The sequence below is a fragment of the Podarcis tiliguerta genome (assembly GCF_965153285.1).
Source record: "Podarcis tiliguerta genome assembly, chromosome: 17".
Lineage (NCBI taxonomy): Eukaryota > Metazoa > Chordata > Lepidosauria > Squamata > Lacertidae > Podarcis > Podarcis tiliguerta.
Window position 1 is genome coordinate 39,226,624 of NC_139550.1, and position 16,157 is coordinate 39,242,780.

Genomic DNA, 16,157 nt, shown 5'->3' on the forward strand with positions numbered 1-16,157 from the left:
CCCTTCAGCTTCCTGCCCAGAGTTTCATAGTCCATTGCTATACACAAAAGACTGTGTCTGGTACTATCATTTGCACCCACATGTGGTCAGGGGGCTTTATAAGACAACTTCTCTGTTACATTGTGAAATTTATATTTCTTGCTGTTAACCATATCCCTATATATTTTACGTTTTTCTTGACTAATAATCCTGCTTTCCCCCTCTAATTCTTTTTTCTTGCTATCCTTCATATTTTCCACTAACATTTTAGTTTTACTAACCTGCAATTTCTCCAGATTTTTAAAATTTCTTCTAACGCCTTTGGGATGGACTCTGACGTTTTCTCTAATGATAGCCGTCCATGTCTCTTGGTCCTATGAACACGATGAGGCTGGACTCTGGGCTCCCCCTCAAACACCTTTACAAAAGCCTCTCTTTAGAAGTCTTGGTCATGAGCTTCCAGAAGCCAATCTAGTTTCCCACCTGGATAAAATATTAGTGTAGTCAGAAGGAGCAGTGTAGCATGAGGTTAAACTGACGTTGGTGCAGCCCTGACACTGGTATATCACCCAGGTGAAAAATAGGCTGTGTAACATTTGCTTGATCCACTCTTAACGTTGATCCAAGCCAGATCCGCTGCTTCTTTACTGGGTCAGTGTGCTGAGAGAGAGTAGAGGACAAAGCTGGGGAAACAAGTCACTTGCTGTCACCTGAAGTAAGTCACTTTAAACTGGACCAGTTGAATTGCTGTTTGTTGTCTTCTTTTGTACGAAGTTATATCCCACTTCTCTTTGGCCCAATCTGCACTGTACATTTAAAGCAGTATCATACCATTTTAAGCAGTTCAAGCTTCTCCCAGAGAATCCTGGGAAGTGTAGTTTGGTAAGTGTGCTGAGAGTTTTGTCAAGGCGCCCATTCCCCTGACAGAGCTACAGTCCCCAGCCAGAGTGACTTAACAGTCAGTCCCTCTTCCCAGGGAACTCAGATCTCTGAGGGTGGAATACAGATGAGACCTCTATCAAAATGAACCCAAAGCAGCTGACAGCAACATAAAAGCAATAAAACAGCTAATGCTAAATACAAAATTGCAAACTGTGGAACATCCAAGATCTGAAGGCTTCCTGTTTCTGTTGTTGGTTAAAACAACAGCAGCAGATCCTGCCAGCTGCTTCCAGACAGGCCTGCTCCAACAAACATGTTAACCATCAAGAGACCTGCGTCTGCCTCTTCTCTCCAGGCCTTCAGCTCCCGTGCAGACGGGGGTGAGCCCTGACACAGCTCAAGCAAATCTGCTACCGGATGCTTCAAGAGTCAGCAGTGAAACTGCGTGTGTGCCGGCAAGAGGCTGTGCCAGGGCAGGGGTGTGCTTTCTCTCTCCGCAGACGGCAATAAGCCAAACAAGTTATTGGCAGCTATGAAGGAGGGGGGAAGCGGGGAGCCAGCTGGAACTGGGGCTGAAGCTGGGATGGGGTTGAATCTTCATTCAGAGGGGAAGTGCCTCTTGCTGTTTGTACTTGGGAGGTTGGAAAAGCCCTGTGGCGCTGGTCTTGCATCCACTCTGCATAGTGTAAAAGCATTTAATTATATTAAGACAAGTTTGTAAATAATCAGTCAGGCTTGCAATGATACTCTACAGGCAACCAAGCAAGGAGGTTTCTGTAAAGTGGGAAGTAGTTGGTTCCTTCCCTTTGCCTCTTTTGGGCCGTTGGTGAGTCATAGTGACTCATTAGACAGGTATGCATAGTAGGTAGGCTAGTAAAAAGAATTCCTAGGTTAGTTACTTTTTTGTGGACTAATTTGGAAGACTGTGGATGACAAAAGTTAGCAGTAAGTATATATAATGTTGTGGGTGGCGCTGTGGGTTAAACCACTGTGCCGATTGGGCTTGCCAATCAAAAGGTCAGCGGTTCGAATCCCCGCAACGGGGTGAGCTCCCGTTGCTCGGTCCCTGCTCCTGCCAACCACACAGTGCAAACAGATAAATAGGTACCACTCCAACGAAAAGGTAAACAGTGTTTCCATGTGCTGCTCTGGTTTCGCCGGAAGCGGCTTAAGTCATGCTGGCCACATGACCCAGAAAAACTGTCTGCGGAAGCGGACAAATGCCGGCTCCCTCGGCTTGTAAAGCAAGATGAGCGCCACAACCCCAGAGTCGTTCGCGACTGGACTTAATGGTCAGGGGTCCCTTTACCTTTATATATTATGCATTTGTGTGAACTATGATTTCTATAGAAAGAAGCATTGGGGTTCACTTCAAGAAGAGAAACATGGTGGACTGTACAGTGTTACTTTGGTTCTCAAACTTAATCCGTTCTGAAAGTCTGTTCAAAAACCAAGGCACGTTTTCCCATAGAAAGTAATGCAAAATGGATTAATTCATTCCAGACTCTTAAAAACAACCCCTAAAACAGCTAACTAACTTGAATTTTACTATCTAATGGGACCATTGATCCATAAATTAAAGCAACAATCAATGTTGTTGTTGTTTAGTCGTTCAGTCGTGTCCAACTCTTCGTGACCCCCTGGACCAGAGCACGCCAGGCACTCCTGTCTTCCACTGCCTCCCGCAGTTTGGTCAAACTCACGTTTGTAGCTTCGAGAACACTGTCTAACCATCTCGTCCTCTGTCGTCCCCTTCTCCTTGTGCCCTCCATCTTTCCCAGCATCGGGGTCTTTTCCAGGGAGTCTTCTCTTCTCATGAGGTGGCCAAAGTATTGGAGCCTCAGCTTCAGGATCTGTCCTTCCAGTGAGCACTCAGGGCTGATTTCCTTCAGAATGGATGTGTTTGATCTTCTTGCAGTCCGTGGGACTCTCAAGGGTCTCCTCCAGCACCATAATTCAAAAGTATCAATTCTTCAGTGATCAGCCTTCTTTATGGTCCAGCTCTCACTTCCATACATCACTACTGGGAAAACCATAGCTTTTACTATACGGACCTTTGTTGGCAAGGTGATGTCTCTACTTTTTAAAATGCTGTCTAGCATGGACAAAGACAACAGGCATATAATCAATGTACTGTACTATAAAATAAATAAGACAGTATTGGAGATGATAAAAATTGAAATTAATTTTTTTTCTTACCTACACTGGTGATAGTCATTGTTTGCATGGGGGGCTTTTATCCATTTCCACAGACACACAATCAATCAATCAATCAATCAGTAGCTGAACTGGGTTCCACACAGTCACAAAAACAAATTACCAAAAAAGCCTCAAAAACAAAAATACAAAATAAATAGCAAAACCAAAAGTGCCAAATACAGTGGTACCTTGGTTCTCAAACTTAATCCGTTCCAGAAGTCCATTTGACTTCTGAAATGTTCAAAAACCAAGGCACAGTTTCTGATTGGCGCAGGCGCCTCAGAAACAGTAGTTGACAGCTGCATCGGATGTTTGGCTTCCGAAAAACGGAACGCTTATTTCCAGGTTTTCAGTGTTTGGGAACCAAGGTGTTTGAATACCAAGGCGTTTGGGAAGCAAAGTACCACTGTACATCCTTTGCCAGCAGGCTGCCGACAGAGATGATTACGTGGCAATTGATAATAGCCAGGTGTAAATCTTGACTATTGAATTCACTCTGGAGATAAGAGTGAACAGGGGATTAACCTCTAATGCTCTGAAAAAGCTGTTTTCTGCATTGGGAGACTGTCAGCTCCTGGAAACCTTCACAGGTGTGAGCAACTTATGAGTGGAGGACTCTACATCGTACCCAAAAGCCACCTAAGAACCCCAATGGGCATGGGATCTGCATAAGCCCCCCTTTTAAAATAATCTCTGAGATAGTTATAATTTACAACTAAAAGAGGTTTCTCTGTCTGCTGGTGGAAATTTACATTCAGTGTGTGAGCTACTTACTGGCTTTAAGAAGAAGGGAAGGGAAGTCAATCATAGAAGGGCTGGAGGCAGAACAAAAAGCATGCATGGGGGGACGCGGGTGGCGCTGTGGGTAAAAGCCTCAGTGCCTAGGGCTTGCCGATCGAAAGGTTGGCGGTTCGAATCCCCGCGGCGGGGTGCGCTCCCGTCGCTCAGTCCCAGCGCCTGCCAACCTAGCAGTTCGAAAGCACCCCCGGGTGCAAGTAGATAAATAGGGACCGCTTACTAGCGGGAAGGTAAACGGCGTTTCTGTGTGCAGCTCTGGCTCGCCAGAGCAGCGATGTCACGCTGGCCACGTGACCCGGAAGTGTCTCCGGACAGCGCTGGCCCCCGGCCTCTTGAGTGAGATGGGCGCACAACCCTAGAGTCTGTCAAGACTGGCCCGTACGGGCAGGGGTACCTTTACCTTTACTAATTGTTTGAGCCAAGAAAGTTTTAAACGAACAAGGGAGTTCTGAGTGCTAATAATTTTTATTTTCTTTATTTGTAATTTTCTGTTTTCTCAATGAAAGTGTAGCCTTGAAACTGAAAGTAATTTTGCCACTTCATACTTCCTCTGTGGGAAAGGAATATGTTTTGATAACACTGTGAACATTTTAAAGTGGAGTCGGGAATTGTAAATAAGATCAAGAACATTCAGTCTTGCAAATACATTGTTGGACATTTACCTCCAACCCATTTCAAAATAAAAAAAGACTACAAAGCCTTATTGGCTGCAAAAAAAGACAGTCTGAATAAAACTCTTGGTCTGTGTTGCTGAACGCTTCGCTAAATAATGATAGAAATAAATAAATAAATGCCCAGTAGCACCTTAGAGACCAATTAAGTTTGTTCTGGGTATAAGCTTTCGTGTGCATGCACACTTCTTCAGATACACTGAGACAGAAGTCACCAGACCCTTATATATAGTGGGAGGGTGGGGTGGGGTTTTTCTCAGAAGGTTAGTGGGAGATGGGTAATGATGGGTATGGTAAACCTGTTGACGACCGTTAATGACTGCAATTAGTCCTACAGGAAAAAGCAAGGGATAGTATGCAGAGAGCTGGACCATAAAGAAGGCTGATCGCCAAAGAATGGATGCTTATGAATTCTGGTGCTGGAGGAGACTCTTGAGAGTCCCATGGACAGCAAGAAGATCAAACCTCTCCATTCTGAAGGAAATCAGCCCTGAGTGCTCACTGGAAGGACAGATCCTGAAGCTGAGGCTCCAATACTTTGGCCACCTCATGAGAAGAGAAGACTCCCTGGGAAAGACCCTGATGTTGGGAAAGATGGAGGGCACAAGGAGAAGGGGACGACAGAGGATGAGATGGTTAGATAGTGTTCTCGAAGCTACCAGCATGAGTTTGACCAAACTGCGGGAGGCAGTGGAAGACAGGAGTGCCTGGCGTGCTCTGGTCCATGGAGTCACGAAAAGTCGGACACGACTAAACGACTAAACAACAACAAGTATGCAGATGACCAAAAATAGCTTTAGCCTATGTAATGAGACAAGAATCCAGTATCTCTATTTAGACCAGGTCTCTCCATAGTTTTCAGTTTAGTAATAAGTTGTAATTCAGCAACTTCTCTTTCAAGTCTATTTCTGAAATTCTTGTTTTGGTCATTGGGAGAATTACCGGAATCTTTGGGAAATGCCTACATTATGTTGATTCTGAAACAAGAGACTGATTTAGTGTTAGTGAAAAATTATAGGCCAGTCACCTTGCTAAATAACTATTGTAAATTATTTTTAGCAGTATTGGCAAATCAGCTGAAATTAATATTAAAGAACTTAATACATCAAGACTAAACTGGATCTTTGCAGGGTACAGAGATGAAGGAAAATGTAAGAAATATAATTGAATACCTGGAAGTAGGAAACAAGGAACAAGCAGTACTGATGCTTTTAGATGTAGAGAAGGCTTTTGATAATGTTTTGTGGACTTTTATGATCAAAACACTAGAGATGATTGACTTTGGGGAGACTTTTATAAAAGGCAATAAAGCCATATATTCTAACCAATATGCAAGTTTGATTGTAAATAATATTACTTTAGAAAAATGTATAATATCAAAAGGGACAAGACAGGGCTGTCCTTTATCACTGTTACTTTTTATATTGGTTTTAGAGGTCTTGGCAAGAAGAATAAGAAGTAATTTAGATATAAAAGTCACATATCTGTGGGAAATGAAGACACCGTGGTGGCTTTCACCACTTGAAAGACATGACTGGGCAACATATAAATGCCTATTAACAGAAGTAGATCAAGATATAAAATTAAAGAGGTTTGAAGAGTTAGGACAGCAAGTAACTGATTGGCTACAGTATCATCAACTTAATGTTTCATTAAGTTCAATAAAAGAATGATTTTTCTAACCTAACCTCACAATTTGAAAGAGATCTAATAGAAAATAAAGATAAAGTGATTTCTAAATTGTACAAATTACGTACTATTGGAATGGCAAAGAAAAGATGATCAGTGATGATACACAGGGCGAGGGATATAGGTTATAACATTGAATTGGCTGCATGGGAGAGGTTATGGAATGTTGATTTGAAAATCATAGCATGTTATATTAAACAGTCAAATGGTGGAATTGTGATGATGGAGGAGTGGAATGAAGCCATGGATGGAGAGATTAAGAGGAGATTAAGAGACATCCTGCGCTAGCAATGATAGAGCTAAGAAAAAGCTATCAAACCTCTGGCACGTTTATTGGAAAAAGATTGAAGAAGCATAAATGGAAGGGATAATTTTTAAAAATAGGATGGAAAACCACTCAAATACAACAGATCATAGAATTATAGAGTTGGAATGGACCCTGAGGGTTAAACTGGGTGCAAATTAAGGAGTACATATCAAGAAACGAACTATGGTATATTATTTTAATATACAGTGGTACCTCTAGTTGCGTTCCGCTCTTGTTATGGACTTTCAGCTTATGAACTCGGCAAACCCGGAAGTGTTTACTTCCAGGTTTGCCACGTGCACATGCGCAGAAGTGGTCTGTGCAAAAGCACTCAATCTCACTGTGCACATGCGCGAAAGAGGCACTCTAGTTGCATACTTTTCAGGGTGCAAACAGCACCCCGAAATGGATTAAGTCCACAACTAGAGGTATCACTATAAATAAATAAATAAATAAATCATAGAATCATAGAGTTGGAAGGGCCATCGAGTCCAACCCCCTGCCAAGCAGGAAACACCATCAGAGCACTCCTGACATATGGTTGTCAAGCCTCTGCTTAAAGACCTCCAAAGAAGGAGACTCCATCACACTCCTTGGCAGCAAATTCCACTGTCAAACAGCTCTTACTGTCAGGAAGTTCTTCCTAATGTTTAGGTGGAATCTTCTTTCTTGTAGTTTGGATCCATTGCTCCGTGTCCGCTTCTCTGGAGCAGCAGAAAACAACCTTCTCCCTCCTCTATGTGACATCCTTTTATATATTTGAACATGGCTATCATATCACCCCTTAACCTCCTCTTCTCCAGGCTAAACATGCCCAGCTCCCTTAGCCGATCCTCATAAGGCATCGTTTCCAGGCCTTTGACCATTTTGGTTGCCCTCCTCTGGACACATTCCAGTTTGTCAGTGTCCTTCTTGAACTGTGGTGCCCAGAACTGGACACAGTACTCCAGGTGAGGTCTGACCAGAGCAGAATACAGTGGCACTATTACTTCCCTTGATCTAGATGCTATACTCCTATTGATGCAGCCCAGAATTGCATTGGCTTTTTTAGCTGCCGCGTCACACTGTTGGCTCATGTCATCTGTATAAATCTGTATAACTCCCTCCATCCATAGATTTCAGGGTGGTTCACAACACAAAAATACAATATTTTAAAAAACCATAATAAAAACAATAACAAAAAAACCCTCAATAACCTCCCTTGCCCACGAAACGATTGAGTTCTTACCCTTTACCATTAGGTTCCCTGGGCGGGCAGGCAACAACACAATACAAGAAAAATGCTAGCATAATAAAAACATGATCATGGTGTAGAGACTCTGATGTGGACAAAGATGGAAAGGCTTATTATTGTTTAATAATCTAGAGAAATGGTTGTTGAAGTTATTGGAGACAAAGCTGATATGTTTGATTAGAGGAAAAACCATTGCTGCCATTGGGGAAATATTGCTTAACGTCCTGGAGTGAATGTTTTGAATAATTTCTTTTATGTAACTGACATTTATGTAACTTCTTTTCTACCGCCCCCCCCTTTTCCCCCTTTGGTGCCCTCTGCTCTGGGCCACTTTTGGGGTCCAAGGACTATACACACATGAAGGTAGTGGATGGTTGGTGGAAGGAGCCTGAATGAGAATCGGGGAAGGGAAGAAAGGGAGGCTTCCCGGCAAGAGCTTTCTGTGGGTGACAAGGGTTAAGAACGACCTTGGAGACAGGAGTCTGAGTTTTCTTTCTCTGTTTTTGTTTTTATTTAGATTAGTTTCTTTTATCTTGTTGTAGTATGAAAAAGCTTAAATAAAATCTTATTTTAGGAAGCAAGCAAGCAAGTATGGGGATTCATATGATACTTACTCCATCTTTAAGGCAAGAAAATGGGGTGGGTGTACTCATCTTAAAGCAGGACCATTCAGCGTTAGAAACTGAGGTGTGAAAGCTAGGCTCTAAATGGCACCTTAAACCTTGGTTATGGCCCAACAATGGAATGTCTAGGCACTTTTTATAGCAAGAATTCAAAGCTGAAAATGAATGAACTTCAGCTAAAATGTTATGTTCATTTTTCACATGGTCTGGTCCTTCCCCTGCCCACCCCCCTCACAGGGTGTCCTCTCCAGTCCTTAGAGAGTAGCTGGAAGTGGGGAGGCAGAAAAAGGTCCTCCTTTCCTTCCACTCTGCAGTTTTAATCTGAAATCTTAGGCACAGTACTGCGTCCAGAGCTCAGAAACTGCTCACGCTATGAAATTCCTTGTCGCAAAATGCGCCCAGAACAATGGGAGTTTCAAACATTCTATATATGTTTGTATATATGGCAGCATTCCATAGCTAACTCAAAGCATCAGCCAAATGTTCTTTTTTAAATTTCCTAAGAATTTTGAAGAAACTTTGATTTTCAGGCTTTTATGTGTGTCCATGAGGACTAGGAAGTTGTTGCACTCGATGGATTTCTGCGGCAAGATCCTCCTTCTTTCTGGACTATTGGCTGAAAGGCATTGTGCCTTCCACTCAATTCAGGGGGCTTTTTATTTTTTATTGTTACAGTTGCAGCTAGCCAGAAGGTTCTCTCCCTTCTCCTTTTATCCTCACAACCACCCTGTGAGGTAGGGACTGCCCCAGTGCGCTTTGTGGTTGAGCGATGACTTGATTCCTGGCCTCTCCGGTCCCCGTCCAACGCTCTACCCACTCCACCACATGGCTCTCTGCTGGAGAACTTTACAGTGGATTGGGCCCCTCTGGTAATACCCCTTCCCAAAACCAAGAGCAAATGGTAATATTTTTTGTTGTTTTCACAGGAACCATGTTTCTAAGGAGTGTCAGTCAAATTAAAAATGGCCCTTCCCCTATTTTAGTCCCCCACATTTAACAATAACTGAATTTGTAATTTTTAAGGCTTGGAAGAAACAGGTGTCCTCACTTAGGTTATTAACCCTCCCCTCCCCACCTGGGCTGTTGGATATACGCAGCCATACCAGGCTCTGCCTGTGCTGAAATCAGCATGTGATAATGAGTTCTGTTGCTTGCAACTGTCCTGGTTTGCTTCAGCCTAAATTATGCTATTTTAAAAAGGCCTGAGGAAAGCTTCTCTCTCTCTCTCTCTCTCTCACACACACACACACACACATACACACACATACACACACACACAACCGCACACATACACACAACCTTAGCAATGGAGTTGCATTGGATGTGGGTACTGAATTTCTGCTACAGAGAGTCCTTAACCAGGTTTGATATCTCGGAGTGAACAAACCCCAAGCAACTTTATGTATAATAACCAAATTCTTAGAAGCCCTGTTAATTTCGACCAGTTCCTGCGTAGCCAAGCATAAGCCTCCATGGTTTTTCTTTTGTCGTTTAATTGAAGAGCATGGAAAAACCTTACCATTTCTCCCTGCCTGACTGATTTTTATTTATTTCAGTCTACTTTCCTTAAAGGCTGTTAGCAGTTAATAATTAAAAATGTAACACATCCAGATTTTTTAAAGGACAAGAAAGCAGCTGATGTTCTTGCTAAGAGACTGTGGAAATATTATAATAATAATAATAATAATAATAATAATAATATCCTCTCTCTTTATGTCTTCACACTTTATTTTGGAGCTTTCTAGAATAAAAAAGAAGCAAATGACATTCTTTTCCAAAAGAGCTAAGTTGGACTTTCTATGATACTGTACTCTCTCCATAGAAAGTTAATTGAACTAATTTGCTGTCTTAAACTTGGGACAGGAAGGAGGAAAATATGTCTTACCTGAAATAAGATCTTACCAGGAAAAGTCTGTTCTACAGCAGCCGGAGAGCCATTTGCCCCTTCGCATTAGGCTTGGCAGAGGCGGGAGGTTCAGACCTGAAAGCGGCTTGTGATGCCCCCAGAAGCAAACAAGAAACGTAATTGGGGAGAACGAACAGCAATTGGAAAAGACGTGAATAAGCTTGGGAAATTGGGGTGGGAGCCTCAGATAGATGATGGGTTGGAGCCAATGCAAGGGGGAGAATGAGGCTGTAGAGAGGCACAAGGAAAGGAGGTATGGCGGCAGTGTGGTGTAGTGGTAAGAGTGTTGGGCTAGGACTGAAGAGATCCAGGTTCAAATCCCCACTCAGCCCTGAAACTCACTGGGAGACCTGCCATAGAGTCATAGAACTATAACATTGGAAAGGGACCCTGAGGGACATCTAGTCCAACCCCTTGCAATGCAAGAATCTCAACTAAAGCATCCATGACAGATGGCTAACCTTTCTCACAGGGTCATTGTAAGGACAAAATGGGGTGTGGGAGATTCATGCATATTGCTCAAGCAACTTGGAGCTTAAGCTGGCTTGTGAGGTCTACTTTGTTGTGGTTTGTACTAGGACTCTGAGGTCCATTTGGCAGAACCAGATGCAACACAATCATTTGGAGCAGGGCAAAAGAGAAGGGCGAGAGATGCACACTTAAAAGGAGGGATCAGGACAGGCCACCTCTGAGCATGTACTCAGTCCATAAAAAGCAAAGTAGCCATGTTGGCCTATAAGAAAACAAGTCCCAGATCCACACTGGGCAACACTTTACCAACGAAAAGGTCACCAAAGTGTATCAAGCTTCTGAGTTCTCCAGAACTCTCCATCAGGCAAGATGTTACACAAAGCAGGGGCGAGGGAAGCAAAGAAAAGCAAAAAGAAGAAGAAGAAGAAGCACAAAAGACTGGGGAGCCATGAGTTAAAACTTGTAGACACAATTCCAAGATGGAGTTACAGGCTGAAGAAGCCCTTCTCAGGTAGATATCTAGAAGGATTCTGCTTACAAACCTACTCCGTTCAGAAATTTGTTCTCAGTAGTACCAACACTGAGCTCAGGGTTCATTCTCAGGAAATTTGATTTCTGGCTTTCTCCTGAGGCTTCTTAGCTTCAGCTGCCCAAATGGATTAGGGACTGGTGATGATGGAATGCCTTTGTGTTGTTGCCAAACAATTGGGAAGTGGAAATCTGTGGCTATATGCAAATCATCCTGAGGTTCTACCTGCATGGATCCTGATCTGCCTTCCGCCCTTTGCTGCCTTTATAGGAAGGCGCCATATGAGCAAACATGAGGAAGACTACGGGGAGGAGGAGAAAGGGCTGGCCCTCAAGACCACACAGACCAAAGCCAGTCCTGCCTGCATTTTCCTACACCTTCTCATCATGTAATAGTATAATAATAATATTAATAATAATAATAATAATTACATTTAATAATAATTAATAGTAAAAAAAATGAGTGACATGTCCCCACCAGGAGGTAGACTTGCCCATTCTTCCATAATTGGAAGGTCCCAAACAGCCATAATGAGATCAGTACCATACAGAGCATGTTCTGCTAGTTTAGTCTTAAGGTTTTTAAAAGGCAATATTCAAATAGGACCCAAAAATATAGTTGTTTTTTTCCACCAGATTTCTGGCATGAAGGAGAAGCACATTTGGGAGTGTTACTCTTCATCTGGGGGTTTCCAGTTAGTTTCTTTCCCCTTTTCCTCCGCAAGTGTTGGAAAGGTCAATCAATATAAGCTTTCCTAGGAAGGACACCCCAGTCTCATGCTATATCCTAAATATCTTCACAGAAGCTTATGAAAAGCTTGGTCTGTCGCTCAGCATCCAAAAAACCAAAGTGCTGCACCAACAAGCACAAAATAACCCCTCTGCAGCACCACAAATCCAACTCAGTGGTGTAAAGTTGGAAAATGTCAATCACTTCTCCTACCTGGGCAGTTATCTTTCCACAAGGGCCAACACTGATGCCGAAATCCAGCATCACCTGAGCTCTGCAAGTTCAGCTTTCTCCCAATTGAAGTGCAAAGTGTTTCACATTCACAGGGAAACCTAAAGGCTTGTTTACAAAGCTATTGTACTACCAACCTTACTGTATGCTTGTGAAACATGGACCACTTATAAATGCCATCTCCAACTCCTCGAAAGATTCCATCAACAGTGTCTCCAAAATTTTTTACACATCACTTGGGAAGACAGGCGAACTAATATCAGTGTACTGGAAGAAGCAAAGATCACCAGTGTTGAAGCAACGATTCTTCAACATCAACTTCGTTGGGCTGGTCATGTTGTGCGGATGCCTGATTATCATAGCTGTCAACGTTTCCCTTTTTTAAAGGGAAATTCCCTTATTCCGAATAGGATTCATTGCAAGAAAAGGGAAAAGTTGACAGCTATGCTGATTATCGTCTTCCAAAGCAACTACTCTATTCCGAACTTAAAAATGGAAAGCGTAATGCTGGTGGTCAACTGTCTCAAGGCAAATCTAAAAAAATGTAGTATAAACACCGACAACTGGGAAACACTGGCCTGTGAGCGCTCCAGTTGGAGAACAGCTTTTACCAAAGGTGTCATGGACTTTGAAGACACTCGAACTCAGAACACAAGGGAGAAACGTGCTAAGAGGAAGGCACGTTTGGCAAATCCACACCGTGATCAACTCCTGCCCAGGAACCAATGCCCCCCCTGTGGAAGGACATGTGGATCCAGAATTGGCCTCCACAGTCACTTATGGACTCACTGTTAAAACCGTGTTCATGGAAGACAATCTTACTCACCTACGAGTGATCGCCAAAGAAGAAGATATGAGCATATGAACTCTTTATGTATAAAAAAATCAAATCTGTGTCCAGTGTCTGAATTTCACATCCAATATAAATGCAAAATGAGTTGTCTTGCATGATTTTTCTTCTATGTTTAAAATTCTGCCATTTTTACTGTTTTGCATAGCAGGTTGCTAATCAGGGGAAGCGCAGGGTGCTATGCCCTGGAGCAAGGTCCTCTGACTGCCAGATATCTTACATAGCTGCTGCTCTCTCTGGGAATTGCTCATGGCCACAGCCCACAATGGTTAGCAGGTGGCCCAGTGATCCTGAATCTTTCATACCAGGCCCCAAATTCTCTGTTCCGTCCCTCTTTTTATAATTATATGTTTTACTTTGCTTACAGGGTGCATCTTAATTTTTCCCAGAGGCGCTTTATACATTTACAGTGGTACCTCGGGTTACATACGCTTCAGGTTACATATGCTTCAGGTTACAAACTCCACTAACCCAGAAATATTACCTAGGGTTAAGAACTTTGCTTCAGGATGAGAACAGATATCGTGCAGCGACGGCGCAGTGGCAGCAGGAAGCCCCATTAACTAAAGTGGTGCTTCAGCTTAAGAACAGTTTCAGGTTAAGAACAGACCTCCAGAACAAATTAAGTATGTAACCAGAGGTACCACTGTATACAGATTTGTGTTAGGGACTGGAAAGAGGCAGAGGTTAGTCTAGTTCCAGAGCCACAGCATTCTGTGTTCTGTTAGGCCTTTTGCCCCCCCCCCCCTTATTTCTAATAAAGTTTCACCATGTGACCACTGAGGTGTGTGCAGTTGGCAGCCTCCGTTTCAGAAATCCCCATGTGCCCAGATCCCTTTGGGCTCCGCACTGCTGGAAGCCTGAGGCCAGGCTGGGTAGAGCCAGACCTTTGCCCTGCTCTGGGAGAGAAGCCGAGGGCTGGGGAGCTGGCTTTTCGCTCTGCCCCTTGGCAAGGGATTGGCTGGAGGCATGAGGGCACTGGTCCAAGATCCCAGGATCTGAAGAACTAACTGTACATTCCCAGTTTATATTGGAATGTGAAAAGATGCTAGAAGATGATATATTTTTTACTTATTATCCTTCCTTCCTCACATTTGTGAGATCAGCAGAGGGCCCTAGATAGGCTAGTTTTAGCCTTTTAGTCTAAGTAATGCAGGAAGCTTTAAGGCAGACCAGATTCTCTTGGTATTTCACCCCTTTCTCTCCCTTAGAACAATAATCACACAAACAGTCTTGTAAAAGGTAAAGATAACATTTACTCACTCAGAATACTTGCTGAAGAGTAACAGATACAGAAGCTTTGTTTAGGCAGGCTTAACATGGTAATTCAGTTACAAATACATTCTTAAGTCTAGCTGAAAATTGATGTTCTCACGTTGCTGGCATGGTGAAAAGAGGCAGGTGGGAGAATATCTACAGCTCTGCCCTCCCCATGTCGGCACAGTGGGAGCGTCTCTCTGGCAAGGGTACAGGAAGACTGAGTTTCAGCTCTGATCCTGTGCCTATCTAGCGAAACATGAATTGTTGGTTTGACTGCACTTTAAATATGCCCCCGTTTCCTTCCTTGCTTCTGGGGCCGTAGGTGACCAAAAAGGGTGGTGGTGGCAGCAGTTGCCAGAGAGCAACCCTGTCAGCACTGCAGGGTTGTTGTGCGGCAGTTGAGCAAGGAAAAGGTGTGAGAGGCTCTCCTGGCAGCTCCCTTCCCAAGTTCTCTGAAGTGCTTGGCAACATCCCTGCCACAGACTCTGCCTCCAGGCACTTTCCCCCGGCTGGGAGCAAACTACTCAGGGGAAAGAGACGGTGGTGGGAGTGAGAGGGTTGCAGCCCCCTTTGGCCATCCAAACCACCTTCCTTGTCACCGAGTCATCTGGTGATCTAGTGCCTAAATCACTGTCTGCACAGAGTCCTGCACTGTTAGCAGCAATCCAAGGTGCTTAGATTATGCAAAGGCAAAACTAGGCATTATTTCACCCGGGTCAAAGACCCAGTTTGGCACACCCTCCCATGCACATTTGCGTGTGTGTGCGCACACACACACACACAGAGGCTGGGAGCCTCAATGGCACCCCACCCTGGAGGCTTCACCCAGAGCAAAACTCCTGGCTAGCCCCCCTCCAGCTACAGCTCTGGCTTTTGCAACTTTATGCGTGGCGTTTCCCTAAACTTATTTTAATTTATACCTTGCCTTTTCACAGGTGGGCACCTAAGGCAGCTAACAGTATGCATACCAGAAACGCTGCATAACTTGCAGCTATGAGAAGCCTGGAGAAAATGACCTGTGGATGGTCCACCCACTAACGGCTCTGCGTTTTGTATTCTTCCTCAGAAGATTGCAGTGCTGGCTGCTGCTGGAAGCTGGGATTCTGAAGTGTAAGTGAAGCAGGGATATTCTGCATCGGCCAGCAGGCCTTTTCTGTGCCTTACCGAAGGCTCTGCTTCCTCAGGTAACTTGCATTTCCGTTGTGCTTAAACTGCTGCGTTATCTGTGTGGGGGTTTTTTTGAGGGGGGGGGGGAATCCACACAATTCTTGGAGATGTTACCATAGAGGACTTGCCTGATTTTCAATACTAGAAATGAGATGTGTCTGGAGAGCTTTCTTTTCTAATGCATGATAAATATGTAGTTATTGGCTCCATAGGATCAAAAGTGCACTCTTCTCATTCACCCCAACCGCACATCTTTGCATGGAATGACATTTTTGTAGCACAGGCACGACCATGTTGCGTGGGGATGGAGTGTGCATAAGCTTGCCCTGTTACACCCTGCCCCCGTTACTCCCCCATTCATCCCACTTCTGCGTCCAAAAGGACCCACATGTCGGGGGTCACGCATCAACTGGATACACCTAAACAGATCGCCGACTGTATTTGCTTGCTGGAGAAGTGCTAGAATTTGCAGTGTTGCTTGTGCTGTTTTATTGCTCCTATTGCCCGTAGTAGAACTGGCAAAGTGCAACACTTTTTCTCTTATCCCCAGTCCCTTCACCTCCAATGCCATCACCATTTTAATACAAGCAACAACCATTGTACATGTGTTGAATATGTGTGCAACTGTGCGC

The 16,157-nt window shown here is 43.8% G+C and overlaps 1 protein-coding gene across 3 annotated transcripts in view; it reads left to right on the forward strand.

Annotated features, from left to right (window-relative positions):
- S1PR2 (sphingosine-1-phosphate receptor 2) overlaps positions 1-16,157 on the forward strand; it is a 49,407-nt gene that overhangs the window by 24,389 nt on the left and 8,861 nt on the right. Inside the window, exon 2 of one of the 3 annotated variants that reach the window (XM_083421126.1) lies at positions 15,425-15,542. The gene's annotated coding sequence lies outside the window, so the exon portion shown is untranslated. Of the gene's footprint in view, positions 1-15,216; positions 15,543-16,157 lie in introns of those variants that run through there. The other 2 variants (XM_083421124.1, XM_083421125.1) reach the window with 2 other exon arrangements.